General features: G+C 50.8%; 1 long non-coding RNA gene across 1 annotated transcript; it reads right to left on the bottom strand.

The window, feature by feature from the left end:
- Positions 1–1,417: 1,417 nt before the first annotated feature.
- On the bottom strand, positions 1,418–3,560 carry LOC135419307 (uncharacterized). Its single transcript, XR_010432921.1, has 3 exons — positions 3,222–3,560; positions 2,813–2,908; positions 1,418–1,645 (listed from the first exon to the last, which is right to left on the bottom strand). It is a non-coding gene; the product is annotated as an uncharacterized LOC135419307 (long non-coding RNA).
- Positions 3,561–25,796: the final 22,236 nt, after the last annotated feature.

The following is a 25,796-nucleotide window of genomic DNA, read 5'->3' as shown; positions in this document are numbered from 1 at the left end:
GTACTTTTAAGTCATTATTAATGATTCTTTCTTACTCAAAGGCATCCATTGGTGTTCCATGTAGGTAGGAAAGAAATTCACCCCAAAAAATGTAGTTTTACTCTTGAAAAACACATTTTTCCTTACTTGCTTTTCTTCTCTCTGTATCCTTTGCTGCTGACTGCTGCTCTTTCAAGGAAAGCAGATATTCTTCTTTTTCCTTTTTTTTTTTTTTTTTGGTAATAAAAGACTCTATTTTCTATTTATAAAATCCTTCAACTCAGTCTTTTTAGGTAAACTTTGCTGGAAAATCAACCAAAGTGGAGCTGACACCTAATTCCAGGCTGCAGAGCATGGCTGTGTCTGTGTAATGCCATCGAGGTGGGGCTGCCTTGGACCCCCATCTCAGAGCTTTAGGGTGTCCAATGCACACCTTGGGTTGATTTTCCAGGGGGAAAAAAAAGGACAGGAATGCCAAAGAATTGCATTTGTATGGGCCAAACTTCCCTTCTCAGGTGGGAATTTCAAGTTATTTTTCCCAGTTACCTTTCTCTCATCTCCTCCTCTTCGCTGGGCAAAACAGGGTGAAAAGCTGCAGATTCCCAACTGGGTTTTCCTATCTCTTTTTTTCCCCCCGTTTTCCTCTTTTTCATCTACATGATTTTTTTCAAGGAGTGGCAAACTGCTCAGAACACTCACATCCAAAGCTGGATTGCTCTGAAGGAAAAAAAAAAAAAAAAAAAGCCTCTAAATATTGTCATTGGAAATATCCAGAATATTTCCAGGGCTCTGTGTTTGCAAAGCAACTCCCAAGCATTTGAGTGACTAATTCCTGCCTGAGGCACGAGCTGAAGGAGAAGATCCTGCAGGATGGGGATGGGACGTGACATCTCACTCTGTCCTCGTGTCACTGTGACCTTGCACAGGCAGGAAGTGGCTTTAAAGTGGTCTGAATAAAAGAGATCTCTGGGCTGTGACCCGAATACCCAGAGGTTTAGAATTATTTTATCTCGCGAGTTGTGCAGCCCACGGAGTTTTCTCCGCAGGAACGATGGGAAAACACCCGCACAACTTGGGGAAAATGGACTTTTTAGGGTGGAGAAGAGCGCCCACATTACCCCTGCAGATCTAAACCCAGGGGAGACTTTCACCACAAAATGTTTTTGCAAAAATACCAAGTGTTTGTGTGCACGTGGCAGGAGATGCAGCAGCATCCAAGCACAGGGGACGTGAGGGATGCGTGACCCCTGCAGGTCCTTTCCAGCTCAGGATATTCCATGATTCGATGATCTGTCTCCACCTTCCTCAACCCAAAAATTCCCGAAAAAGAGAGAGAAACGGGGCTCGGGCAAAGCAAAGGGTCCCGTGGCCACAGGATGGCAGCAGAAACCCAGTGATGCGGCCTCGATTCTCACCCTGCACTGAGGGACGTCCTCTGTCAGAGGCAGTAAATTGAATTATTTTATTGTCTGGAGGAGATTTCTGCAGTTTCCCATCCCGAGCTGGTGTTTCAAGGAGATGGGAAAGAGATAAAGGTGAAGATAAGATAAAGAGAAAGTCAGGTGGTGCCCACACACCCTGTGTGTGCCCTCCAGGGCAGGGGCAAAGGGCTGGGGGTTAATTGGTGGGAGAACTTTGCTGCTTCATCAGAGACATTGCAGAACCACTGAACATTGATTTAAAAAAAAAACAAAATCCACACATAAAAAATATAGATATAAAGGCTGTTAGTCCACCTTCCTCCCTGCTCCCTCCCTCCAGGCCACAGCTCAGCCAACCTTCCCAGCCTTTTCCAGCCCATTGCAGGTGGGTCGTTGCTCTGCTCCCTCTCCCTCCCCTTTATTGACTCTCGGGCCGGGCCGTGCCCACTGGCCTGTGGGTTGGACAGCCCTGAATGCACAGCTGGGCACTGGGAAAGGAAAACCCCCTCCCTCTGCCCTGCCTCCCTCCCTGTGCCACCCTGCAGCTCCCCCCTCGAGGGCAGGGAGCAGCTTTTGGCCACCTCCACGGCTGATCTGCCTTTCTACCTGGTCTCTCTGTAAGAACACGACCAAGGTTTGCCTTTAAAAGGGAAACATTAGATGGTTTTGCAGGTCAGTAAGATTGGTAACCCCAGAACCAGAATTTTTTTACTTTTTTTTGTTAATTTTCCGTGTTTTGGAGCCCCTGACCAGCTGCCAGTGTTCAGATAATGAACTAAGACACAAATTATGCACTCACACATCCCACGACCACAGAATCATGGAATAGTGTGTGGGAAGAGACCTTAAAGCCCATCTCATCCCACCCCTTGCCATGGGCAGGTCCCTTCCAGTAGCCCAGGTTGCTCCAAACTGGCCTTGGACACTTCCAGGGCTGGGGCAGCCACAGCTTCTCTGGGATCCAACCTGTGCCAGGGCCTCCTCACCCTCACAGGGAAAAATTTCTTCCTAATCTCTAATCTGAACCTATTCTCTTTCATTTTAAAGCCATGATCAGTCCCTAGATTTATATCCTGATAGAGACTTGTTTGACTTTTTTATCTAGCTTAATTCCTTGGCAGTATTGCCAAAGGCAAGCCATGTGCTTTTCCTGAAGCCAGATTTGGACTTTGTGGTCCAAGACCTTCTCCAGCCTCTCTGGGGCCTCTGATGCTTCACCTGGATACAGAAGGAGACAACACTCAGTGTCCAGCCCTGCTCTTCTCCTGCTCTCAAAGCCACCCACCCCCTCCAAGTCTCCACGGTCACACTCCCAGGATTTGCAGAACTGCCCAGGGAACAGCATGGGAGTAGGAAAAGAGACCAGTGGAAAGCTGGAATTCACATTTTCCCCAGAGAGGCTCCAGGTTTACCTGCAAAGTCCTGGCCATCCCAGTTTTCCATCCAGACCTGCCAATAGTCCCAGCCCAGCTTTTCCTGTGCTACTTCAATGGCTGCAGGTGCAGAGGCTGGAAAGGAGATGACAGCCAGTATTAAATTAGTTATTTGAGCATTTCCCCACACACACCCCAGCAGAGAACTGCTGCTTCCTCTCCTCCTGGAGGAATTGTCCCCCTTTGAACTGGTTTTCCCATTTCCTGGTCAAGTCCTTGACACACATGGAGCCTCTCATTTTAATAGTTTGCTGCAGGTTTTGTAAAGAGACCAAGGAAGAACAAAGGAGTCTAAAGCAGAACACAGTTTTCCCCAGACCTTCTGAGCAGCACCATGGCCTGGGGACACCACACCTGGGACTGGGGGGTTCATGGGTGACACCATTACCTCAGACCTCGGGGTCAGGGGCCACAAGTGGGGCTGGAAAAGGGGAATACAGGAGCAAGAGTTGGTGGTTGGTCAGGCAGAGCGGCCAGATGAAAGTCCATTCCCTCCTTCTGACACTCCAAACTATCCTGCCCAGGGGGCTGAGGAGCCACAGAGCTGGAAGAGTGATGGGGAAAGAACTGGGATGGAACTGGGAGGCAGCAGTTTTGCTGTCACCCTCAGAGAGAAGAAAGGCCTCAATATTTGAGACCTGAGGGGAAAAGAAAGAACTCAAAGCTCCAGCAGTGAGCCCATTCCAGCCCCCTGCCCACGGCAGGGAAGGTGGTTGGTGGATCCAAACCTGCCCAGACCCCACTGTTGATGTGGAGCAGCATCTCTTGTGTCACAGAGGTCCCCACACCACTGGGAGCTGGTGGGTTTTGCACCTCCCTGTAAAGAAAGTCCATCCATGGTTTCAGGCTGTTTCTGCTCCCCAGGAGCCCATATCTCTCTTTAACCAACATTATCATCAGCAGAAAGACCTCCAGGGGGAAGGATGTAGAGATTCAGCAAACCATGGCCCTGAGGAAGGCAGTCCTGGTGTGATCCCTTTGATTTGGCCCTAAGAAATCCCATCAAAAGCTGCACTAAATTGCTGGCTCATAGGAAAAGTCATTTCATCCAGGCTTTGGGGGAGATCCATCCCCCCTTGGATACAGTATCTAGCCAGCCCACAACTTAATTGTTGTTTTGTAGATGAATGTGATATCTTGCCAATATTTTTGCCAGTGGTGGGTACTTTGAGCTTCTTTTACTTGCAGGATACAAAACCAAGCAACATCATATCACTCCACAGTTACCAAGGTAACTGGAGAGAAAGATAGAAGCGTCTGGTGTTGCACACTTTGTGATCTCCCTTCATTAGCTCATTTCTTTCCATCACTTTGCTTCCCCAGCTCCATTTCTCCCTCTGCCTTCAAACCACAGAAGAACTGTGAACCCACCGAGTCCCTCATGAGGGAGGTGACAGTGCCCAGAGGCAGGAAAACTGTTTGGGAGCTGTTTGCCAGCAGAGCTTCATCCTAGAGGATATTTGTACACCTCAAAACGGGAATGACGGAGGGGGAAAGTGTATGATGAAGAAGGAACTGACAGTGCAGTTGCTTGGTGGCCCAAAATGTTGGGGTTTGCACTCAGAAGACCAGAGGCCAAGCCATGATGTCCAAGCTCCTGCCATGCCTGGCATTCTCGGGCTTGTGGCCATGGTCCAGCTGCCAGCTGGGATGAACTCCTCCAGCTCCCACACAGACCTGCCACGGCATTGCAAAGGGGGGAGTGTGCTAATCCCAGTGCCAGAGGGAAATCAGACTGGGAATAGACCTGATAAAGGTGCAGGGAACACAACAGCCTCCCAAATGCAGTGTTCAATAAGCACCCAGGTGTTTATAACACAGCACAAATCCAGTGCACTCAGGAGCACACAGGGAGGCTCCAGTGCTTCTCACAATTTGGGAACAAGGTTCCTCACTGGAGTTTTTTAATGCACTTGCAGGGCAAAGTGTCAGGACGAGCTGACAAGTTTCTAGGAAGGAATTCTTGGCTGTGAGGGTGGGGAGGCCCTGATACAGGTTGCCCAGAGAAGCTGTGGCTGCCCCTGGATCCCTAGAAGTGTCCAAGGCCAGGTCAGACAGGGCTTGGAGCAACCTGGGCTAGTGGAGATCCTGCTTTAGTCCCTGTGCACTGCAAGAGAGAGGAGGGTGAGGGAAGGCAGGAACACTGGGACCTGTGCAGCCCTCCAGGCCTCTCCCATATGCATTTTCTGTCTGCCCTGGCAGTGCTGGCACTGCTCAGCCAGGAGGCTGCTGGGGCACTGTCTGCACCCCGGCACCCCAAGCTCTCTCCTCCTCGGGGCCTCGCACTGGTGGACGTGGAAAGCCCCTGTGGTACCTCAGGGATGTTGCACAAAGCAGTTGTCAGTGGTTTGTGGGTCCCTCTGTCCTCCTGTCATGCTGCCCTTGGTGCCTTTAGTTTCTAACTTCAGTCCCCAGGGAGAGAGAGGCCACCCAGCACAGAGCTCCATGAGCAGTGTCCCCAGCCCCTGGTCACACAGCCAGTACTGAAGGGACAGAGGGAGAGCAGCACTGAGATCCTGCTGGAGAACACAGATTTACTGGGAGGGAGGTCATCGAGGGGTGGGGGGACACTGGAAAAGAGCCCAGAGGAGGATCCTTACCTAGGGACTCCCAGCTGGGTCCTGAGGCTGCAGGAAGAACAACTCCAGCCTTTGCCATCTGCCAGAGTTCAAGGATTGGGATCCTGGGGCTTCATTCCTCCTCCTTATCAGCTTCAATCCCACTGCAGCCACCTCTTGGTCAGGGATGTGCTGACTTATGGGGCACCACGAGCTGGGCAGTGACCTCATGGAGACCTTGCTCACACTGAGTCCTGCTTGGGATGGGCTGCAGGAGGTGCTGAAAACAAAGCTCCCCCTGCCTGGCCCCACACCCCCAGCAGACACACACTGAATGCAAAACTCCACCCAGAAAACAGCAGCTACACACAGATCAAGCCCAAATTGTGTCCCACTCTCTTATTTTACTCTCTCTTCCCAGTCCCAAAGACATGATCCACTGATAAACCTGGACAACCTGAGGCACAGCTCTCAGGGGGCAGAACCACCCTTGCACACACCTCCCCTTTACACCAGGTGGTTTCCACCTCCAGCCCCTCCTTGTCCCCTGTGTGTGGTGCCAGGGGGTGAATCCCCACCCTGGGGACACCAACCCCCTGCCAGCTTGTTTCCTTTGGGTGTTCCACTTGTTCCAACCACACACCCCAACCCTGAGCTGCCTCCTCATCCACACAATGCTCCCAGTGCCCAGGAAGGGTGTCCAGGCCAGCAAGGACCACGCCACAAACATGGGAACACATCCCATGGAAAGAAAGGAGGGACAGCACAGGAGGGACAATATCTACAGCCTTCCTGAAGGACCAGCAGGGGCACAGGAGCAATGGGCAGGAACTGATGCCCAGGAAGTTCCACCTGCACAGGAGGAAGAACCTCTTCCCTGTGCAGTGACCCAGCCCTGAACAGACACCAGAGAGGGGGTTCAGTCTCCTCCCTGGGGATATTCCAGATCCCTCTGGACACATCCTGTGCCGTGTGCTCTGGGATGGCCCTGCTGGAGCAGGGAGGTGGCACCAGGTGACCCTTCCAGCCTCACCCAGCCTGGGATTCCGTGGATATTTCTGGAGGCAGGGGTTGGGTTTGTCCCAGCAGCATCTCCTGGGGGTGACAGGAGAGCCCTCCCTGATCTCTGGGGGCCTCAGAGTGGCTTTGGTTGCTGCTCTGGGTTGGACACAGCACCAGGAGCATCTCCAGCTCCCTGCCTGCCCCCACCCTGCCACACTGCCATGTGCCAAAGCCATGCCCAGGGCACAGAGCAGCTCAGCCAGGGCCCATCTGTGCTGCTCCCTCTGGGACACACCCCAGGCACTGCGTGTGCTGTGGGGAAGGGGATGGAAAAGCTGGGGATGGGAGAGTTCTGCAGCCTGGCCTTGTTCTGACCAAAACCAGGGGTTGTTGTTGAGCTTCCTGCCTTGTATCCCAGAGCACACCAGCCTGTCCCAGTGCCCACTGGGAAGGAGATGCATCCTGGCCTGCTTTCCAACTTCTTTTTTGTTCCTAATGCTGCTTGTCTCCCGGGCTGTGCATTCCTGCTTCTCTTTCCATCCTCTCCCTTTGAGGAGGAAAACAAGGACAGGTCACTTGGCTTTTTATATGAGCAGCTCTGAGAGAGGGAGAGAGTGCAAAGGGAACCAAACACCCCAAACAAAGTGAGGGAACATTTTTAATTGGAAGTGTTTTGTTTTCTCCCGGATTTTAACTTTAGAGGGAGGCTCACAAATACTCTCTCAGGGTCCACTGTGAGAGGCTTTATTCTGCCACGGGCTCCTTTCATGGTGCAGCACAATAGCTTTTGTTTCAGAAGCACAGGGCAATGAGGACCTTGAATGCCAGAGGTCTGTATTATATCCATAACTGGAGATTTGGATGGTGGAACGGAGGTTGGGGGGAAGGTGAGAATGAAAAATTTCTCCATTGTATAGATGGAGTCCTTCCAGCAAGCACTGGCACAATAGGAAGCACATTCTTAAGAGCTGAAGCAGAGTCTGGATAAAGACTCACTCATTTTGTACATAATGGTCCCTGTGCTTTAACCTTGTACAGCTGCTATGACACCTGCTTTTCAAAGCCATTGTGGAAGAACAAGCAGAGCTTTGTCTGCTCTACACATTCTGCACCACACATGTTAACATTTCTCTTTTTGTATTTACTTTTGTTTCCCCCACCTTCTCTCTCCCTCTTTTTTTTTTCTCCTTTTTTTTTATTTTTTTTAAAACATAACAGTTATGAATGAATGGCTGAAAACTAATTTCAGCCTTGATTCCTGCATCGTGTCCAGTCTGAAAGTCTCCCCATATTGTAATGCAGAAGAAAGGGCAGATATTAGACTGGGAGTGCAGTGTTCCCTTTCTAGCAAACCTTCAGCCTTCTTCCTGTTTCCCCCCCTATTTCCCTCCCTTTCCATCTCTCTGGTTTGAAAGGATGAGCAGAACCCATCACCCTCATCTCCCCTCCAGCACAAAGAGCTGGAGGACCTCGTGGCACTGGTTCAGTCACCCCTGGGACCCCTTGGGATGTGTCTGGGACGGAGGTGAGAGATCCAGGTCAAGGTTCTCCTGATGAGACGGGAGAGGTTTGGGCACCACAGTCCTCAAGTGGCCTTTTCCTGGGCAGGGATCCAGCTGAAGGGCAAAGCAAGCCTGGAGCACGTGGGATCTCTGTGATCCTCCTCTCCTGTGCCACCTGCAGTGGGAGGAGGGCAGAGACATCCTGTCCTTCCAGATCACCCTACAGCCCCCCATTCCCAGTGGGAATAGCTGAGCAGGTGCTGCTACAGGGGGCAGTGGGAATAGGACAAAGTGCTGCTGGTCTCCCAAGGAGTCAAGGAATGGTGGCTCTGGCCAGTGGAGCAGCTGAGATCCAGACCCTGAGGATCACAAATGATGACGTTATTGATGATGGTCATTCCATGGAAATCCCTGAAGTAGTGAATGACCTTCCAGTGTCAAATCCCCCGGGTTATGGCCCCTGTGTCATGGAGCAGATCCCCTCTGGGATGACCTGAGCAACCTGCTCTAGTGGGAGGTGTCCCTGCCCATGGCAGGGGATTGGAATGAGATGACCCTGCAGGGCCCTTCCAACCCAACCCACTCTGTGATTCCCTGAGCTCCACAGGGATGAGGTGCTCCTGGATTTCCCTGCAGGGCCCTTCCAGCCCAAACCACTCTGTGATTCCCTGAGCTCCACAGGGATGAGATGCTCCTGGATTTCCCTGCAGGGCCCTTCCAGCCCAAACCACTCTGTGATTCCCTGAGCTCCACAGGGATGAGATGCTCCTGGATTTCCCTCAGCAAGCGGGATCAGGACTGACAGCAGCCACCAGTCTGGGGCTGCTGCTTCTCTGCCCAGCCCAGGTTTCAGCTCTGGCAGAGAATTAAAGCCCTGGTGATGTTCTGACTTTACTCTTTCGTGGGCACAGCAGGAACAGCAGAGCAGGAGCCATGAGGAACGAGTGAGCTCCTCATGGAGGGTTGGTTATTCCGAGCAGGTTGCCCTGCCCCTGAGCACTGCAAGTCAACAGGGCCAAGGAGCAGCAAAACCCCTAATAACCAACCCCATTAAAATTGTCTGGCCTTTATTATTGCATTTGTTTTTGTGGCTTGGGCGGTTTCCTTTGGTTTGTGGCTACAAACCCAGCTCTGCTCAGGGCCTGCAGGGAAATGTCTTCTCCTCAGCTAACCCTGCCCAGAGCACAGGACTCCTGGGGAAGGGCTGGGGAGGATCCCAAGTGCCCAGATTCCATGAGATTCAGCCCCTTTCCAACACTGGTATTACCATGGCATGGGAAGAGACATCAATGGCAGTGAGAGGCCTGGGCTGGGAGAGGTTCCCAGCTCTCAGACACCAGACTTAGGTTTTCCTTTTTTCAAATTAAAAAAGAGGCCAAAATACGAAATTAAAGGCGGAAGACTGGCTTCTGAAATCCCTACTTGAGCTCCAGCTTTTCATGGGAATAAGCCAGCCTTATTTATTTCATGCTTGCTTTCATTTCTAATTATTGCCAGGAAGTGCCAACCACATTCACTTGATCTTTAGCGTGTTCAGACTAGTTGGAGAAGGGAAAAAAATCCATGGATCTATCCACAAGACATCCACTGCCTGCAGAATGGGAGCGGCTGGCAAGAGAGCAGGCAAAAAAAAAAAAGAGGGGCTGGCTGGAGTAGGGCTGAACACTGAGCTTGCACTGGACACAAATCTGGGATGCTGGGAGAGATTCACTGGCACAAAACCTGCCTTAGGCCTGGGTTTATCAGAGCTGCTCCCAAATGGGGAACTCGAACGGGACTCTCAGGAGATCAAGGTTATTTGTGAACCATCACATCCTTCACTGACCTGAACACGGGAAATAATGAGGTATCTCTCCCTTTTCAAGTGTGTTTCTCATTAAACTGCTTGGGTGTGAAGCTTGGACATGGGAAGCTTTCAAGTCCAGACAGCAGGAGCTGAGTGAGGCAGAGCTGAATGAGAACCACGAGGAACCAGAACGAGACTGTGAAAAACAAGTGTCGAGGTTTTCCCCCCAACCTCGTGAGTTAAACAGCCCAGTTCTGAGCGAGGCATTCATGGAGCTGCTGTGCTGCACAAACCCTTCCTGCTCTGCTGGGAAGTGTGGATTTTGTGACACAGAAGTAGGAATGTTTCTCTATTAAAAAAAAATGAGGGGAGAAAAAGCCAGAGTGGGTGCAACACCCACGTTCGACCCTCAACCCTCCTCCATGTCAGACCCCACCACGCTCAGTTCACACCTCCAGATCTTGGCTTTAATCGAGCAGGAGACAATTGAGGCTCTGAGCCACCCCCAGCATAATCCTGCCGTTTGAAAGCACAGAAAGGCACTTGAGAGCAGCAAGTGTCAACAGCCACTCCCCCACTGAGAGAACATCCCTGCCCTCCTCCACAAACTCCGGCTGGCAAAGCAAATAAACAATAGGAAATCTGACCCCAGCACGGCTAGAAAAGATGCTTCATTAAAAGAAAACAAACAAACAAAAAAAAAACCCAAACCCAAAACAAAACAAACAAACAAAAAAACAAAACAAAAAACCACCACAAACAAACAAAACCAAAAAACCAAAAGTAATAAAGACAAAACCAAAACACAAAACAAAATTAAAAAAAAAAAACCAAACAAATAAACAAAAAAACCTCCTAACCTGCAAAAAAAGTGATGTTTAATCTGCTAATTCCTGCTCAGATCCCTGCTCCTTGGATGGGGAGTGTGTGCACAGAACAGCTCTGCTCAGGGACAAACACAGCTCGAATCCTCCACCCCAGAAACTGCTGGGAGAGCTGTGGGATGGCTGAGGGAAGATCCTGTGAGAAGGGGAGCAGGGGGAGATGGTGAAGGAACCCTTAATCCACTCATTGCAGAGCACTGGCAATCCCTGGATCCTGTGCCATCTTTGCATCCCCATGTAGCTGGAAGAGCTGGAAAGGCCCATGGATCAGAGATGTGCTGCCAGAGGAATTTGGAAGGGAACCAAAAGCCACCTTGCTGCAGATCAGCCCCCTCAGAGGGGACTCAGGTGATGCTCAGCCCTCTGACTGTGCCTGTCACATCCCACCCCCTGCCCATGGGTGAGGGCAGAGCTCCCTGCCACGCTCTGTCTGTCACACCAAAGCACCAAAACCCCTCAGCATCCCTTCCAAACTGCCCTGCAGTCCCACCAAACCATTCCAGGCCCGTGCTTTTCCTGAGGAGGGAGGCACAGGGGAGACCTGAAAACACCTAAGGGGGGATTAAGGAAGAATTTAAGCCCCTGCATCAAGAAACACAGAGCACAAAAGCTTCTCCTGGCAGCTGAGGGTCTGTCAGCATCTGAACCCCTGCCAGAGCACACAGCAAGCTGGGGCTGCCCCAGCCCTGGAAGTGCCCAAGGCCAGTTTGGACGGGGCTTGGAGCAACCTGGGACAGTGGAAGGTGTCCCTGCCCATGGCAGGGGGTGGGATGAGATGGGCTTTGAGGTCCCTCCCAGCCTAAACCATTCTGTGACCCTCTGGTTCCACACAAGGGCTGGCCAGTAAGGATGTCCCGTGTTCTCCAAGGTGCAGAGTCCCTGAGAAACACCTGGACCAGTTCCTGGGAGTGTCCCAGAAGGTCCAACCTGCTGGGAAGAGGAAGGCAGGACACCCCTTCCCAGTCCCAGCAGAGTGGTCTGAACTGGAGTGTCCCAGCACCCAGTTACCTGTGCCCAGCTCCAGGCCCAAGGTGTGAACACCAGCAGGTCCTTCATCTGTGCTACAAGAAAACTCCTCCCCCAGAGACTCATCATTTCACTAAGCCCAGCTTAAGTGTTTCCTAGGCTTGCCCTGCTGCCCCTCAACTCCCTCTATGAGCCATCCCACTCCACCCCCACTGAGAGAGCTCTAATCCACCTAAACTGAGCTCAGGAGACCCACTGGAGACCCACATCAAGCAGGGGGACGTGGAGCATCACCAACCCTGGGCCCTCCTCTGCATCTGGCACTGGCATTGGAGAGAAGGGTCTCCAAAAACTCACAAACCTTTCCAAGAGTCCTTGCAGGACTTAAATCTCTCCTCCTATCCATCCTCCTGGGCTCCTGCGAGTTTCTCAGAAGGGTCTCTCCCCAGGAGAAGGTGTTTTGGGGGGCTTCTGGTACCCAGAGAGCAACAGAAAATCCCAAAAGAAAAAGCACCAAAAAAAGTAAATTACTGTAAAACTGTGCAAAAGGCACCTTGGCAGTCCTGCTGGAGCACAGGGATGTGCTTAACTTGCATGGAAGCAACCAGAAGATGCAAGGAGGGACCTTCAGAGGCCAGAGATGGGGTGAAGCAGCGGGGCCTTGGCCCAGTCCTGGTTTTGCAAGGGGTCAAATGAAAGATGATTTGCAGAAAAAAAAAAGAAAAAAAAAGGGTGACCCTGATTGGTTAATGAACATCTCTCAATTTACAGCAGCAAAATGCTGGGTGCCATCAAATGCAACCCAAAGTTAAAGCTATGACTGCTTTAATAATCAATGACTGCAGAGTATTTAAAAAAACAGCGAAGCTTTCAGGGGCTTAAGACTTATTGCTTGCATTTTCTCAGCTTTCTTAAAGAAAAAAGGGGTGTTGTAGAAAATGGTCAAATTTATCATTTATAGCAAAATATTAATGTAGCAGCAGGAGACTTGATGTGGCCATCTATCTACAAGCATTCAGACTTCAAAGGAAGCATAAACACGAAATTAATGGTTTGTCTAGTGTAAAGGAAAAATAAATGCAAATGTAGCCTCATTAATACCAAGTGGGTGACTTCTTGGTTTATGGGGTTTGGATTGATTTTGTCAAAGGCCAATAGATTTATTAAAAATGTCTTTTAAATTTAGCATCCGTAGACCCATTAGTTGAAAGGAATAAAATTCTCTGCAATCGCCACCACCTCTCCTCCTCCTCCCCCCCCCTCCCCTTCCCCTGCATGTTGTTTTACCTAAATAAAGTTCTTGCATTAGGACTCACTTTCCCCCTGAAATATGTGCCTTGTAGGAGCTGCTATAAACGTCAGCACTTTGCTGGGCGCTGCTTTATGGGCAGAGTGAATTTTAATGGCATCGTAATCTCACTGCAATCAATCGTGGGCCGAGGGAGGGGAAACCTCGGGGAGTGGCCATTAACCAGGGCCCTGCAGCACTCCAGCCCTCAGCACCTTCCAGGGGGGGCTGCCAGGCAGTTTGGAGCTTTTGTTTTCCATGCCTGTCCCGAAATGTTGGGGTTTGGCTGTTCCATCCCACTCCCCAAAGTGGGCTGAGAGGATCCCAAAATGTTGGAGTTTGGCTGTTCCATCCCTGCTCCCCAAAGTGGGCTGAGAGGATCCCAAAATGTTGAGGTTTGGCTATTCCATCCCACTCCCCAAAGTGGGCTGAGAGGATCCCGAAATGTTGGGGTTTGGCTGTTCCATCCCCGCTCCCCAAAGTGGGCTGAGAGGATCCCGAAATGTTGGGGGTTGGCTGCTCCATGCTGCTCCCCAGAGTGGGCTGGGAGGATCCCAAAATGTTGGGGTTTGGTTGTTCCATCCCTCTTCTCAGAGTGGGCTGAGAGGATCCCGACTCCTCAGCTCAGGAGGAGCTTTTCTGGCTGGGACATCTCACGTCCTCCTCCCACCCACCTAGACCAGGGTGGGATGTTTTCCAGACGTCCCAGAGATAACCTGGTGGCTGCACAATATGGTCCCCAGCCTGGTTGGTGGGTCTGCCCATGTAACCAGTTGGCCTGGGCTGATTTAACCCCTTCAATGTGCCTTGGCCAACACACACCATCTCCTGCCACACCTGCCCAAAAACAGAGCTGAGCAAGATGTGCTTGTGCATCTCAGGCCCTACCAGAGCAGGGCCTGCTCTGGAGGCTGAACAGCCCCAGCTCCCTCAGCCTGTCCTGCTCCCAGAGATGCTCCAGTCCCCTCCTCCTCTTTGTCACCCTCCTCTGGACCTGCCCCAGCCACAGTTGCATGAGGGGCCTCCTTTCCCATACCCAGGTTATATTTACTTCTTTAACTCTGATCCAATTCCTCGTTTAAGCAGACTGCAAAAAATTAAGGACATCATGATCCTTTGATTCATCACATTCACCACACAATAAAAACCATGATGTGATTTATATGGTCCTGAAAAAAAAAAATATATAAAAATTAAGGCATTGGATTTCCTAGGACTTGCAGTTTTCCACGTGCCTGCACACTGGCAAAGATTGCCTGGGGATCCACCTCCTACTCCAGAACAAGATGCCTCTTGGGTGCAGTGACTGGAATTCTTGGCAACTCCAGATTTGCAGATTTTCCTTCCACCAGAAAAAAGGAAAACACCAAGATGTGAGTAGATGTTCTGCTATTGGGTCCTAGAGGTCTGTGTTGTAGGAAGCAAATATATATTTGAAGCATGGATGGAGATCTCTTGAACCCTATTCCTAGTGCAGGAGCAGCTACATCCACCATGGAAGCACATAGGCAGACACAGATGTTGGGAATAATGGGACAATTTTCCATAAAAAAATTATAAAAATAAAATTAAAAAATACATAAATGCAATTATTAAAAAAATAATGAAAATCCACAAGCGGAAGCCTTTTTAAAACCAGGAATATTTTCAGCCCAGGAGTCCCTGAGTGTCCCCAGTCTAAGTGGGAAAAGCCCCCGTGCCTTTCACTGCCTGGTAGGTGAATTCCTATTAAAAGTGACCCCATCTGCTGTCACTATCAGTGCATAAATCTCTGGGCTGACAGCGATTAGCACAAGACAAACGGTCAAAAAACTGTAACACTCTCCTTGACCTAGAAATCATCAATTCAGGAAAGCATCTGAGGGCAGCCTGGAACCTGCCAGCAGAGCTGGGAGGGGAGCGAGTCTCCCGACTCATTTAAATCTTTCAGATGCGAAATGTTTGTCCTCCACCGGTGGAAATCAAACCCAAAATAAGAGCAAAACACCGGGCACAACCCCCGGGTCTGCCCACGCCCCGGGGGCTTTGTGTTCTCCAGCCGGAGACAAAACATTTCCAGCCAAAGAAAGCTGAGGAGGTTTCTCATTTGCATCCACATCCAAATGCAAGAGCAGCTTCAAGGGGGAAAGGGGGTGTTTGGAACTGGAACTGCCAATTCAGCCTGTGCAGAGAGATTCCCGAGTCACTGCAACGAGCCTTTCCATGGATATCTCCATGGCTGGGATTTTCTGAAGAGCTGGAGAAGGAACTGAACTCATGGACAAAATGCTTGGTGTGGGTCCTACAGTGCCTGTTCACCTTGCAGAGGGAGGAGCAGTGCTGGCTGAGACCACACAGTCGGGAGCAGGTGTCTCCAGTCTTCTCTGGGATTTGGCCAGTGGATTTTTGGCACAGCCAGAGCACAGTTCCCAAAACATTCCGAGCTCCTGATGCCTGTGAATGTCCAGCTTGGATCTGCAGCTCGGTATGGCAAGCAGGAGGCAGAGGAAAGACTGTGGAGAGACAGGCAAGGTGGAGAGGACAGGGATTAAAATAAAAAGCCAAACACAAAAAAAAAACCCAAAGAAAGCAGCTAAATAAGAGCTGGGCCGACCCTCCTCCCCCTGCACTGCATCCCCGGTGTCCCACAAGGAGAGTGGGAGAATTCGGGGCTCTGGTGGAGGAAGAACTCAATTGCAAGGCAAATCTGAGCACACAGGGCCGTGCCAAATCCCCTGGGGGGAGCCCAGCCAATTAGCAGGGATGTGTGGTAATGAAGAATTAGGTGGAACAATCCCTTATCCCGTGTCAGGAAGTGTCTGGTGGGAGCACTGCCCATGGCTCAGTGCTGGGGGTCCTGCCTCCCAGGAGCCTCTCCAGTCCCAAACATGCCATGCCCTTGGCACTCAACTCACACCTCTCACTTCACACTGAAGGGAAAATATCACATTTCAGGAGTTCAGGGCACAGCACCCTCTGGACATAGAGATAAGGATTGGGAGCAGGGAGAGGTCACAGACTCACAGAATATATGAGTTGGAAGGGACCCACCAGGACCATCCAGTCCAACCTTCAGCCCTGCACAGGAACATCCCCCAGAGTCACCCCCTGTGCCCCAGAGGATCAGCCAAACCCTCCTGCAGCTCTGGCAGCCTTGGGGCTGTGCCCACTGCCCTGGGGAGCCTGGGCAGTGCCCAACCAGCCTCTGGGGGAAGAACCTTTTGCTGAGATCCAACCTGACCCTGCCCTGGCACAGCTCCAGCCATTCCCTGGGTGCTGTCCCTGTTGCCCCCAGAGCAGAGCTCAGTCCCTGCCCCTCCTCTGCCCCTGTCCAGGCAGTTGGAGACTTTATTGGCCTTTCCTGGCTTTGCTGTGTTTGAATTGCTCCTGGGGGAGTGGATCTGTCTCCCCTGCCTTCAAGCTGAGCACAATCATGGTTCTTCTCCAACAGCAAGTCCCAAATCCATCCCACAGACTCAGAAGAGGTTCAGCATTCAATTAGCCATGTTCTAACCACAGATTAGGCCAACTAAGGTGAAGTCTGGCTTCCCTGTTTTACTGCAGCTTCAACAGTTCCCTGCAACACCCCAACACACCAAAGGAACATTTTCTCCCTTCCATGTCAACCAACAGGCCCAGGTTGGAGGTTTCCCCCCACCTTGCACACCCATGTCCCTGCTCAGGGGGCTGCAGACCTTCCTGCCTCATCCCAATTGTCCCAAGGGTCCCTCCACACTTCCTGCCCCAGCTGCTCAGGAAAGGAGGTCTTCATCCTGCGTGTACCAACATGAGCCTCAGATAATCAACGGGGGCCCAGAAGAAGAGAGAAATCATCAGGGCTGTTAATTTGACACCGACTCTTTTGATCTCCTCTTCAGATCATAGGGAAAGGGTAAGTGTGCTTCCTTTTAATCTTCACTCCCGCACTTTAAAGGCCTCAATAATGTTCCCACCAACCAGATCATTTTCATTTGCAACTCTAATTAATCTGTGAATAAATATGCTTCGGAGAGGTGGATTGATTTAAATGAGGGCTGTCTTTTCACCTTTAATCTATAATGCTGCATTTCTCTCTCTTGAGAAAATAGCTTCTAGCTTGCACTCTCTGCCTTTCTCCCCAAGTTCATGCAAGGCTCTTTCTCCTCTTTTTTATTATTATAAAATAATGGCTTCAGCAGGTGAATAAAAGGTTAGGCAAGTTTGACAAAAATGGGAAGCTATTCACCCTTGCTACCTTTAATCTCCTGCATTCTCCTCCTAATGAGTGTAAATTACCCAAGCCATTTCACAGAGTCTTTATGTGGCATAATACCAGCGGCAGCCCATTCTCAGAAGGGCGGGTTTATATTATTAGGATCAGTATTATCTTTAATCTTTTGTGGTGTGAGGAACGAGGACAACACGAGGAGCCACCCAGGGCAGCGGGAGCCCGGCCAAGGGGAGCAGGGCAGGGCCTGCTGGGCCGTGTGAAGGAATGGGGTCTCCAGCAGAAGGACCTGGGAGGCAAGAGGCATCTCCACAGGATGGAAACCCACCAAAAAAATTCGGCCTCGCTGGCTTTACCAAGCTTGGATTAAGACTGAGTGTTCTACACCAGCCGCTGGTGGCTTCAGGCAGGGTTGGGAGAGGAAGAGGCCCCAAAAAACAGCCACCTCCATAGCACAGAGGTCCAGACAAATCCCATCTCTGAGGTGAACAGTTCCCAGATTTTGGGAAGGGGAGAGAGCTGGGAGGTGGTGGAGCCAACCCACTCCTGGGGATGTTGGGTGGGGACTGTGTGCACCCACGGCAGCATTAAAGGAGCCTCCTACAATCATGGAATCATTTAGGCTGGAAAAGACCTCTAAGAAAATCGAGTCCCACCAGTCCCATCACTAAACCACACCCCTAAGTGCCACATCCATGCATTTTTGGGACACTTCCAGGGTCAAACTGCAAGCTCTGAGAACAGGAGGGATGAAGGAGAAGCTGAAGTAAAATATCCCTCAGAGCCTCTGACAAACCAAAGGGAGGGGAAATCCAGGAGCAAATCTTGCAGGGTCAGTCCCAAACTGGCCAATGGCACCAACACAAAGAAGGAGCTCCGGTTATTGGGAAGAAAGTAAATGAGAGTTGCACGCAAAGAGGAACTTCAGAAGTGAGTCTCACATCTTCACTGGTGACCTGGGGAAGGCACTGAAGACATTTCTCCTAGAAATCAGCAGCAAACAGGAATTGCAGTTGCAAAGGGGCCACAGCACATGGGATTGGGTCAGGAAAAGCACGAGGTGTCTCAGTGTTGGGGATAAATATCCTGCAGCCCCTGTGCCCAAAGGGAGGAGCAGCCTGGGGAGCTGCAGTGTGGGCAGGGGCTTTGCCTTCAGGGGGGCACCGTGTTGGACCTGCACATGCAGGGGAATAAGGAAACAAGGAGGAGACAATCCAGAAGAAAGCAAGAAACGGGTGATCCGCAGGAAGGAAAAACCAAACCCAAGAACCAGATAATGCACAAGTGGTCAAAGTGGCTCAAGGGACTGCCAGCACTCCTCTGGGATGCTGTCACAGAAAGCAGTGCCAGAGCACTCACTGTCCCACACTGCTGGGCACCAGTTCCCAGCAGCTCTGGGGAGTGCTGGGCACAAACTGGGAGCATCGTCACTTCTTGGTGGGAGCCCTCCCACCCCTGACCCTGCCAGAGCCACTGAGCCCAGTGAGAGCATCAAGCCACATCCCTCACCAGACCTGCTGCCACCCCACAGCACCAGTGCCCATCCCCTGCCAGCTGGGATGCAGAGGGAGGACTGGGCACGGCTGGAAGCACAACCAGGCTGGGAAATCCCTCCCGTCCAAATTCGGCCCAGTTCGGCCTGAGGAAGAACTGGAACTTCCACATCAGCAAAGATAACAAAACCTCAGTGAAACCCTCCTGGAGCAGCAAGAGGAATCCTGGCTTTGCCACAGGCAGTGGCTGTGCCACTGACAAGCTCAACCCCCTCAGTCACTCCTCTGATCTCGGGTTGGATCGGGTCCCCATTACCTCTGTTACATTATATGTCTTCCTCTTATTTTTCTACATTTGCCACTTGTGATCATTATTCTGCAGCCTAAGAATGCCTCATATTCAGAGCCCCCTTTGTTTCACTCTCATTATCCACACCATATATGTTCAAGGTCGCCAGTTAGTCTATTATTCAAGTGGGTACTTTTTTTTCCCCCCTGTTTTATCCCCCCCTTCCCCAAAGAGGCTCAGTTCAAGGTCTCGCATTCTCCGCTTTCTCCCTGAAGTTTTACCATTTCTTTTTCTTATAAAAACATTTTCCCTTGCCTCCCATTCTCCAGGAGCTTCCATTCAATTCAAGCCCTGCTAATATATATATCCAAAAGCAGCCCAGGGCAGACCCCACGTCAGCTGCTGCTGCTGTTTTAAAAGAATCAAAGCGAGCTCTTTATTTTCTTCCACTCTCCAGCAATTTCTGGAGTTGCAAACTGATACACAAAGCGTTCTTAGAGGTGGCCAGGAGATTTCCAGAGCGTTTGCAGCAGAACTGACTAAATATCAGGCTGCTCCATAGGGATTTGGGTGATAAACACAATGGAACATGCTCAGTCCCAGACATCAGACATGAATTTTGGCTGCACTGTTGTTTTCTTGCTTGGAACAAGAGGTAAAACAGCAAGGGATTGCCCAGCAGGCTGATGTTTAATTTGGGATGAACAATGGAAATATGATTTTAGCCCACTGCAAACCTGCTTGTCTGTCAAGTGACACCCTCCTCAACAAATCCACCTGTGTTATCAGTCATCTCTCAATATCCAGGTGCATTTATGGGCATCGTCTGGGCAGGGAAAAAACATGGAAATGCTTTCTGAGCACTCCAAGGAGGAGATTCACAGCATTCCACTTTAAAGCAGACATCAAAATGAGGAAATTCAGGCTGATCCACTTGAAATGGGAGGAACTGGAGCAGTCTGGGAGGTACAGGAGGAGCACACTGCACTTTCATATGCAGGATAAAGCTGTGGCCCCAAGAAGAGGAGCTGGTTTGAGGAGGAGATGCCTTCACCAGACCCTGGAGCCTGCTGGGGCTCTGTGCTGCTCCTTCAGTGGCAGAGCCTGGTGGGAATCCCAGAAACATCCTGAGCAGCTCCAAAGCAAAGCTGTCAGGAAATAAGGATGTGAACAAAGCTGAGCCAGCTGCACTCTGTCAGCAGTCCTGGAATGGCTTGGGTGGGAAGGGACCTTAAAGCCCATCCAGTGCCACCCCCTGCCATGGGCAGGGACACCTTCCGCTAGCCCAGGTGGCTCCAAACCCCGTCCAACCTGGCCTTGGACACTTCCAGGGATCCAGGGGCAGCCACAGCTTCTGTGGACAACCTGTGCCAGGGCCTCCCCACCCTCCCAGGGAACAATTCCTTCCCAATATCTCGCTTGAACATACTCTTTCTTAGTTTAGAGCCATTCCCCTTGTCCTGTCCCTCCAGGCCCTTGTCAATAGTTTCTCTCCATCTTCCTTGTAGCCCCTTCAGCCACTGCAAGGCCACAATCAGGTCACCCCAAAGCTTCTCCTCTCCAGGCTGAACAATCCCAACTCTCCAGCCTTTCCTCCCAGCAGAGCTGCTCCAGCCCTCTGACCACCTTGGGGCCTTCTCTGGACTCTCTCCAGCAGCTCCATGTCCTCCCTGTGCTGTTCCCCAGGGCTGGAGCAGCTCTGCAGGGGGGTCTCCCCTGAGGGGCAGAGGGGCACAATCCCCCCCTGCCCTGCTGCCCACGCTGGGGAATACCCTGGAATTTGGGCATGAGAATGCTCCCAGACCCTGGGATGGAGGCACAGAAAGATGAGCAGAGGACACTGTCTTTGTGAAGGTCCCTGCACAGCATTTCCTGTCCTTGGGCTCAGCCCTGCAGACCTGGGTGTCACCTTTGGGACACACACACTGCAGGACCAAGGGTGATTTTTCTCACTAGAAGGACTTTACTAATATTGGTGACTTTACTGGAGTCGTGGAGGCACAAGCTGAAGCCTTCTCTGCCTGTGGCTCCACCTGACACACCACCAGGCCCATACAAGGAGATATCCTGCCTTCTCTTATGCACCTGGATGGGTTTTTTCCAGCTAAGAGCTCACCTCCCATCCTTTACACCACAACATTTCTCAAGGCCCTTCTGCCCCGAGTCACCATCTCCACAAGGAACAGCACTTGTTTTATTTTTAATCTGCTCTGCCCCCTCCTCCTCCTCCTCCTCCTCTTCTTTTTCTGCTTTTTTTTTTTTTTCCTTCTTTTTAAATATACTTTATTTTTTTGTTTGCCAGGCTCAGTTGCAGCACAAGGACATGGGGAAAGACATTCTTTCAATTCTTCGGGCATTGTGGCTGAGTGAAATGGGAAACAAGACAAAGCCAGAGAAGAAAAGCTTATTATGGGCAGCCTAGTTGGAAGAAAATGAATCACCCAAACAGATAGGTTTCAATGATCTCAGGCGAACTCCGCTCTTTATTCCACACACCCGAGTCTAATTGCCCAAGAAAATGTTCATCTGCTTCATAATGACAGTCATAATGGGAGTTATGTGGAATAAGTAAAAAAGTTTATTCAAGGGTCTGCTTCTGAAAGTACAGCTATAATGCACTTTCTTGTGGGGATTTAATAGAATTTCCTCTCAGAGAAATTGGACGGATAACAAGTAATTTTTTTTTTAATTTGGAAGATATGTGAGTTAGGAGGTTTTCCGGCCAGGAGACGGGACTTGTGGGGTAAAGGAACGGGCAGTGGTTGTTTTTAAGAGGGGACAGGGTGGGAAAACACAGCAGCCCCTCCTGCTCTGCCCAGTTTATGTGGTGGGATACAAAAACTGCTCCTGTTTGTCTTCAGGACCTAAAATCAGAGCACAGAACTCCAAATCCCTCCCCAGGAAACAACTCAGCTTCAGCACCCTCCTCATTTGGTGAAAGGTGCCCTAAGCAGGAACATTTGTGACTTCCTGGGCAGAAAGAGCAGGAGGAATTCAGGCTGTGGGAGCTCCATGGACAGGCTGGAGCACACACCTCAATCAGGACAAGAAGGAACAACAGGAGCAAGCCAGTGTCTGCAAGGAACAGGGCAAAGGGGCTCCCTGGGCTTCCCAGGAGGTTCTCAAGACCTACAGCTGTGGAGAGGGAACATTTCCCTTGGAAGCTTGGAAAGCACCAAGGAGGGAACACCATGGAGTGTCTGGATTTGGGGTTACACTCCAGGGGAAACCTCCTGGTCCACCAAGTTCCTCAGGTGCTGATGGTGCAGAAGGCAAAGCTGGCTCCTCCTGGCACTGCTGGGCCAGACAATCACAGAATGGGTTGGGTTGGAAGGGACCTTAAAAACTCACCCAGTGCCACCCCTGCCATGGGCAGGGACACCTTCCACTAGCCCAGGTTTCTCCAAGCCCCATCCAACCTGGCCTTGGGCATTTCCAGGGATCCAGGGCAGCCACAGCTTCTCTGGGCAACCTGTGCCAGGGCCTCCCCACCCTCATTGTAAAAACCTTCCTCTTTATACCTAATCTAAATCTGACCTTTTAGTCCAAACCCATCAGCCCTTGGCACCGTGGGCTCTGCTCAGCAGCTCTAAGACACAAAGTGCCTCTAACTTGAACCAAAATCAAGGCTCTCTCAGCTCTGCCTCTAATCCCTTTCCAAGGCTGGAAATACAGATTTAGGCCAACTTAGGCATGCAGAGATATTCCCTCCAGCTGGGCAGCAAGAGGGTTAACAAGGCTTTGAGCAAAGCCTTCTCTAAAGTGAGGAGATGGGAAGTTGTTCCCCCACGAGACGCCGCGAAGCTCCCGGCGCGTCGCCGGCAAACACGACCCAGCTGCCACTTCTGGAACAGAACATTTTGACATGAGCTTGGGCAGGAGGCAGGTTGGGAAGGCAGGATGGCTCCAATTCCACATCCTGGAGCTGGAAGGAAGGGAAGGCTCCACTCAATTCAGCGGGACCCTGAGGGACGTGACGAACTTGGAAAGCTGTGAGTCATCCAGCGGGAGAACTCCTACAATTCAACTGGTGCTCAAGGACTTCAAGGAGCTGAGGCCTGAGAGAACAGACTGGTGGGTGCAATTTCCACTCTGGAGAAAGGATAAACCTCCTTTTATTTATTTATTTATTTGAAGGGAAAGAAAGGTGGTTTTTTTTTTTTACTCTAGAAATTTTTTCTCTAAAGGACTCCCCGGGCTGGTCCTTGTCCTGATGTCAGGGGCAGTCCAGAGGAGGACAGAGGATCTGAAGCAGCAGGAATCTGCAGAATTTAAGGGGTTCTAAAGGAGTCCAAGGAGCCAAAAAATGCATCTTTCAGCAGGACTTCCCAGCTCAGGAGCATAAGGCAGCTCGGGGTGGTGACCCACGTGCACCCCTGGACCTCCCAGAACATATTTGCTCCCAAACCTCCCCCAAACCCTACTTCAATTGAGGTGTCTGGGTGGCTCAGCAAAGATGAACCCCGTTCCTGATGGCAGGAGGATGGTTCACACTGGAAAAGCACTGGGAATGTCCATAAGGAAGTGTTACACCTCTTATTTCATTTACAGAAGCCGTTGTTTGTCCAGTTGTTTGTCTGGGAGCACATCTCTGTTCCCTCTTTCCACACACAGCCCCTTTTGAAGGGGACACAATAAAGTTCCTTGGGAAAGCTTCAGCTGGGAAGCTGGTTGAGAAATATCTGATGTTTGTGTGAAAAGTTATAATAATTTGAGTTTTATGAAAGCAGCAACCTGGGATTTCCCAGGGAGCTAATTGCTCAACTTCCAATGAAAAAGTCAGGGAAGAAAAGCTCCTGATTACCAGCAGCTTTTACAAATAAGCAAAGCAAAAACCACTTTCCCCCCCACACACCCATAATACAGAAGCATCTCAAAAGGTGTCTGTTGTCTAATTAGAGACCTTTTGTTTTAATTGGTGGCCAGCACTGCTGGACAGTCTATCTTGGGGCAGGTCTCTGTGCTAGAGACCAGAAACCTGGAAGGTCTGATCAGCAAAACAGTCATCTGAGGACAGGCACTTCCCAGAGCAGCACTAAGGTCTGAGGAGCCTTTTATGTCAGTGGAAATTTAAGTTAAGAAAGGGTTTAACCCCCTTTTTGATTTTACTCACAGAGCAAAATAATAAGGAAGGACTTGCACAGCCACTTTCCCTCTCAGCTCTGCTCCTGGAACGGCCTGTGCACCAGGAGGGGAGCTCTGCTGATGGATTTGGAGCCTTGGGGAGGGGGAAGGAAGGAAGGAAGGAATTCACGTGTCACAGGCCCTGTGCAAACCCTCAGACCTCCCTCAGCTCCTCAAAGAACTACAAGTGCACACCAAGGTGTTACAGAGCTCCATGGCAGCAATTAAGCAATCCCAGGGTAATTAACTGACCTTGTAAACGTGTTACCATCACTGAGGGCTTGGAATTGCCACCAGGATCTCCAGGTGCCGAGGGCACTGTGAAAAGTGGAGGAACAAGTCGAGAATTTGGGGCTGGAAAGAGCTTTTTGTACTGTACAAGCTCTTGCTAAGGAACTCCATCCCAAGCCTGCACCTATTCCTAATGGATGTTGAGTGTTGCTGAACTGGGACCTGGATTTGACTCCTTTGGACCATGCAGCTGCTTAGAGGTCTCACTCCTTTAGACAGCTCTGACATTCTCTGGACCAGGTCCTGGTGGCTGCACAGACCCCACAGTGCCCCAGGGGCAGGTCCCAGGGGCTCCCTGTGCCCACAGTGACCACAGCTCCATCCCTCTGCTCTTGACAGGGATTATGGAAAGGCTTTCCAGTGAATCACAGAATCAGAGAATCAACCAGGTTGGTTGACAGGGAGGGGATTTCCTCTGGAGATGGACTGCAGTGTGTTCACAGAATCATGGAATCAGCTGGGTTGGAAGGGACCTCCGAGATCATCAAGTCCAACCCTTGATCCAACCCTGCCATGGTTCCCAGCCCATGGCACTGATGCCACATCCAGTCTCACCTTCAACACCTCCAGGGATGGTCACTCCACCCCCTCCCTGGGCAGCCCATTCCAATGGCTGAGCACTCTCCCTGTAAAACATTTCTTCCCAATATCCAACCTAAACCTCCCCTGGCACAGCTGCAGACCCAGCCCTCTTGTCCTACTGCTGGTTCCTGGGAGAAGAGACCAGGGTGAAGCCCCAACTCTTGCTTTGTTTGTCCCCACTCGTGTCCCCCTGGAGCTGTTCCAGGCTGGTTTTTCTGGAGGTGACTCCCATTGTTCCTTCCCCCGAGCGCCTGGAAGGTCAGTGAGAAATGAAGCTGCTTTTATCTGCCATCTCCCACCAGCCCTAAGCTGGGTCCCCTTTTTCACACTGAGGCCTAGCCAAGCATGAAGGAAAATAATTTTACCCAATCTCTCTGCTCTAACGCTCAGCAACCCCCCGCCCTCCTTTTTTTTTTTCCACAACTCCCCACCAATCTAAAGGGGAAAGAATTAAAAAAAAAAAAAAAAAAAAAAAAGCCCTTTCCACAATAAAAGCACAGCTAGATAGAAATCTTGGTGAGGCACCACTCTAAATGTGGCTGCAGCTTTCAGCTCATCCTCACTCCAATATCCCAGCCCCACTGCTGTTCAACCTCCTGCTATAAAAATAATAATAATAATATAAAGTAGTAGCCTGGTGATTCCTCGTGTTCCATATAATTGCAACAGGCAGAGGAGAGAGGAGTGATTAATTTGCCTGGTGAATTATGCATTATTTCCCCTGCCTCCTTCCTCCTCCCCCCCACCCCAAGCCCAGCTCCCAAGCACACTTCTCCCAAGCTTTATTCTGTATATTCCTGGAATATTGTCACCTGTCCTCCTGTGCCAGGGGAGCTGCTGGTGGTGGGTATCACTGTTTAATCCTCTGTGAACACTCAGCCCAGGCTCGGGGTTTACCACGAGTGAGGAGGAAAAACCCACCCAGCCAACTCTGAGAGCTGCCCCCTGTAATTCCCCGGGACCAGCGGTGGGATTTAGGGAGCCAGACAAAACAAACTCCCACAAGTGAAAC

This window comes from Pseudopipra pipra, chromosome 10 (assembly GCF_036250125.1).
Source record: "Pseudopipra pipra isolate bDixPip1 chromosome 10, bDixPip1.hap1, whole genome shotgun sequence".
Lineage (NCBI taxonomy): Eukaryota > Metazoa > Chordata > Aves > Passeriformes > Pipridae > Pseudopipra > Pseudopipra pipra.
Note: the sequence above shows the minus strand (reverse complement) of the source record. Positions and strands in the feature narration are given on the sequence as shown.